General features: G+C 43.4%; 1 pseudogene; it reads left to right on the top strand.

Annotated features, from left to right (window-relative positions):
- Positions 341-1683, top strand: LOC109719229 (annotated as a pseudogene).

The raw sequence follows: 4838 nt of genomic DNA on the forward strand, positions 1-4838 counted from the left end.
TACAGTGAAGAAAAAGGACCTAATAAGGCTTCCTCCCCAAGACACAAATTAATAATCCCTTTCTCTCTCTCTCTCACTCTTTCTCCATTAATATATAACAGCTCTTTCACACACACACCTTTCCCTACTTTTCTAGTGAGTTGTACTTGTACCCCTGGGGGGCTCTTCCTCCCCTTGCTCAGCCTAATTAATTAAGATTCACAACAACAACAACAACAACAACAACAACAACAACAACAATAATGATCCCACACTCTCCTCGCTCCACTGATAAACGCTAGCTACTAAACGCCTTTCTCCTCCCACGCCCAACATCTGCGACAGCTAGTAAGTAAGTAGTATGCAGTCCCTTCGCCGCCTCGTTCTCTTATCATTATTATTATTTTTGGTGCTTTTGTCGGCCCCCAAATCGGCTTGGGCTTTGGAGGCGACGATTCTAGACCCGGTGGACTACCTGGCCTTGCAGGCCATTCCCAAGTCGCTGTTCGACATGCCGGGCGGCGCGTTCTTCCAGTCGTGGGACTTCACCTCCGACCCCTGCGCGGGCTTCCGCGGGGTGCAGTGCTCGGGGGGCCGCGTGGTCGCGCTGGCCCTCGGCGACCCGCGCGCGGGCTCCCCGGGGCTCTACGGCCGCCTGCCGCCCGCCCTCTCCGCCCTCTCCGCGCTGTCCTCCCTCTCCCTCGTCCCCGGCCGCGTCTCCGGCCCCATCCCGCCCGCCCTCCCCCTCCTCCCCTCGCTCCGCTTCCTCGCCCTCTCCTCCAACCTCCTCTCGGGCCCCCTCCCCCGCTCCTTCTCCCCCGCCCTCCGCACCCTCGACCTCTCCTCCAACCGCCTCTCCGGACGCCTCCCGCCCGCCCTCGCCGCCCTCGACCGCCTCGCCTTCCTCCGCCTCGACGCCAACCGCTTCGCAGGCCCCGTCCCGCCCCTCAACCAGTCCTCCCTCCGCGTCTTCAACGTCTCCAGCAACAACCTCTCCGGGCCCGTGCCCGTCACCGCCCCGCTCTCCGCCTTCGGCGCCTCCGCTTTCGCCGCCAACCCCGGGCTCTGCGGCGTCGTCGTCCGCCGCGAGTGCGGCTCCCACTTCGCCTTCTTCTGCTGCGGCGGCGGCCGCAATGCCTCCGCCGTCGCTCCGTCTCCGNCAACCGCTTCTCCGGCCGCGTCCCCGGCGCCGTCTTCACCCTCCCCCTCGCCTCCCTCCGCCTGCAGCGCAACCGGTTCTCCGGCGCCCTCCGCCCCGACGGCCCCGCCCCCGACGGCGCCACCGTCGACCTCAGCTACAACAGGCTCACCGGGCGGGTCCCCGCCGAGCTGGCGACGGCCGGGACGATCTACCTCAACAGCAACCGCTTCACCGGGGATGTGCCGGCGGCGCTGGTCGCGAGGGTGACGGCCGGGGCCGTCAGGCTGCTCTACCTGCAGCACAACTACCTGACGGGCTTCGCCCTCGCCCCGAATTCGTCGGTGCCGCCCGGCACCTCGCTCTGCCTGCACGACAACTGCATGGTGCCGCCGGCTGCCGCCGCCACCTCGTGTCCCGTCAGGGCCGGCCGCAGGAAGACCCGCCCGCCGGCGGAGTGCGCCGGAAACACCTCAAGCTACCAACGATAATAATCAATTTTTTTTCTTAATTTTGATCTCTAATTTGTTCCACTTGCATTTATAGATTCGATAATTTTTCTTGCTTATTGTATTTAAACTTTGGATTATTTGCATACACGTCTCTGCAAATATAGTAATTTACAGATATATCTCTGCAAAACAAAAATTTCATAAGTTGTTCCTGTAAAGTCTTAAGTTATGCAGATATGTTCCTACTGTTAAAGTCTGTTAGAGAAATTTAGTTAACCACAGTTAAACTACTTAACCATAATTAGTTAATAGTGTGAATTTACAGTTCTACTCTTCTTCCTCATCCTTCTCTTTCTCTTTCTCCTCTTCCTCTTCATCTTCCTCTTCCATGGCCGTCGTCGTCGCCGGCGAGGGAGGAGATGTGGCAGGCGATCGTAGTGGAGAAGGAGCTCCGCGGCAGAGGAGCTCCGCGGCGGAGGCGCTCCGCTGTGGAGGCGTCGGAGGAGGAGGAGGAGCTCCGCCAGGATTCGAGGAGCTCCGCGACGGAGGCACCGGAGGAGGAGAAGGAGGAGAAGGGAAGCACGATTTTGGGAACGAGGTGGAGCGGGGCGCAGGGCGAGTGTAGCGCCAGGCGGAGGACGCGACACGCAGAGCCTACAGGGGAGTTGGCGCCGGCACGGGCGCCAGCGCGGGGCTGGGGGCGCAGCAACCGCAGCTGCCCCCTCCTCCTCCCCCTCCACCACCGCTGCCGCGAGGGTCCTCAAGGAAGTCGAAGGCATCATAAAGAATAGAGGAGCACCATCTCGCTCGCCCGGCCTCCAGGAGCTCCAAGTGTTGGATCATCGTCGCTCCGCGACGTCGCCGCCACCGCCTGCTTCGGCAGCCCGTGAAGGAAGAGAGAGGAAAAGGATATTTTTGTGAGAGTATCTCTGCAAAATACCAACTAGAGCTTTTGGAGGGACATATTTGTGAGGGTAAAAATGTCATTTTACAAATTCATTGTTAAAAAATAAACAGTTCACTGACGGATGTTAACCAGAGGGATATATCTGCATAACTTAAGACTTTTGTAAGGACAATTTATGAAATTTCCGTTTTGCAGGAATATATCTGCAATTCACTATATTTGCAGGAACGTGTATGCAAATAACCCTTAAATTTTTGCTGTTGAAACAATAATAACTCACTTTAACAGAAATCCGCCGCATCAATACCAAATCTTTTTTATGTGGTTAACGAGCAAAAATTTAGTTAAAATAAGCAAATGAACATTACATATCTAAACTGAAAAGCAAGAACTACTAGGGACCAAAAATTAAAAAGAAAAAACAAATGCGACAATAGCTGGAAACGAATGTTGCAATTATCTCGTTTGGTTCGAGGATAAGTAAAAAGTGGCTATTCCAGAGATAGGTATAAATTGAGGGATAAGCGGGGATTAGATAGCTGAAAACGAATTGGGTTATTCCTGAGAATAAAAAAAATAACGTTTGGTTAGGTAAGATGGAATAATAAAGATAGTGAGTTTTATAAATAAAAAATAATCATATTATCCTCTTATATATTTGAATTTAATTTTTTAAATTTTTAAATATATATTTTTAAATTCAAAATTTTAACTTTGAAATTTCAAATTTTTAAATTTAAAATCTCAAATTTTAAATTCAAAATTTTATATTTTAAATTTCAAACTTTAAATTTAAGATCAAATTTAAATTTGAAAAATATAAAATATAAAATTTTAAAATTTAAAATTAAAATATCAAATTTATATTTAAATTAAAATTTTAAAATTATAAACTTAATTTTGAGATTATAAATTATTAAATTTTAAATTTTAAATTTAAATTTTTAATTTTTTAATTTTTAAAATTTAAAATAGAATAGGGTGGGAACAATTAATAAAAATAATTTATTATAATAAATTTATAATTTTTTTAAAATTCTACTTAAACTTAAATTTAATAAAAATAATTTATTATAATAATTAAATATAATTTACTATATATTTTATTACAATATTTAAATATAAAATAATAATTATTAATATAGTACAATTAATAATTTTATAATAAAATAATGTATTATAATATATAAATTTTAAAAATTTATATTTTTTAATTTTTTAAATTTTTTAAATTAAGAATAGGGGTGGGACAATTAATAAAACTATTTATTATAATAAATTATAATTTTTTTAAATTCTACTCTTAAACTTAAATTTAATAAAAAGAATTTATTATAATATTTAAATATAATTTATTATAAATTTTACTATAACATTTAAATATAAATAATATGTATTAATATAGTACAATTAATAATTTTATAATAAAAATAATGTATTATAAAATATAACATATTATATTTATATAATTTAGTTTTAATTAAATTTATAATTTTAATTAAGTTTGAAATTAAGCATTGGAATAGTGTTATTCCACCAAAATGGTGGAATAGCAAATCCCTTGCTATTCCAGAATAACCGGGAATAGCAAGGTTTGATCGGGATAAAATATCCCGGCCAAATTTCATCCCGTTTGGCGGAATAACGGGGATAACTTTTGTTATCCCCGCTTATCCCCCAACCAAACGGGGCTGCACAAGTAGATTTGGGCAACTTGGTGCTTGTTTTGTATTTTGGAGACAGTGTTGAAAGTTTTTCTTTTTTCTTTTTTCTTTCTTTGGTGGGGTTAACTTGTTTAGAGATATAAACACAAGAAAGAAATAATGGGGTGAATATTGAGTTGGGATTGTAAGACGTTGTTGATGTTAATTTTAAAGGTTTACGATATATATCGTGTAGAACGCAGCGGAAGTATTCATTCGTACCTTTTTGCGGAAGCGATTCGCGCTAGAACGTGACGAGCCCGGATCGTAGAGGTTGATTCACGTATCCTCGTATCGTTCCTGAAAATTTTCTATCGCTCCAAATTCGCGGTGGATCGAACTACAAACGAGCACGATCTCGAATCCACCGTTTAAGACCCTCTAGAATAATAGATTAATGGAGAATGTGGTTTCTACGTTTCTCTCTTTTGTTTTCTTATTCTCTTTCTTATTTTTCTTCTTTTTTTTTATGTGAGATCGCCTGCATATTTATAAGGAATTCCAAAAACCTAATAGGTGCATAAGAGATAAGGCCAAATCGATTATTAATTGTTATCCTAATATAACTAGAATTTATCTCTAATTACCTTTCCAATGTAAAAGCGAGATTAATCTTAATCCAATTAGATAACATAATAACCGTCGGATCGAGCCCAATC

Source organism: Ananas comosus, linkage group 13, assembly GCF_001540865.1.
Source record: "Ananas comosus cultivar F153 linkage group 13, ASM154086v1, whole genome shotgun sequence".
NCBI lineage: Eukaryota > Viridiplantae > Streptophyta > Magnoliopsida > Poales > Bromeliaceae > Ananas > Ananas comosus.